We start from the raw sequence: 276 nt of genomic DNA on the forward strand, positions 1-276 counted from the left end.
GACACATCTAGAGTTAAACCCTATCATGCAAGATGTGAAACCTGATGGTAGGTTCCCTCTCTTTTCTCTCTCTCGGGTCTATTCTGACGACGAAAGCTCTTCCGTAGTTGGGATTCTCAACACACTCGGTGTCTTCTTCTTCGTCGTGCGTGCTTCATTCCACCCTTCTTACCAGGGCATCCCCTATCTCAGGTGTATGTACACTCCATACAAATTCCCCAGCCCACGGATCTTCTGGCGCTCTACCTCCCCACTTCTCTCATTCGCACATCTTCT

This window comes from Cystoisospora suis (genome assembly GCF_002600585.1).
Source record: "Cystoisospora suis strain Wien I chromosome Unknown contig_6872, whole genome shotgun sequence".
NCBI lineage: Eukaryota > Apicomplexa > Conoidasida > Eucoccidiorida > Sarcocystidae > Cystoisospora > Cystoisospora suis.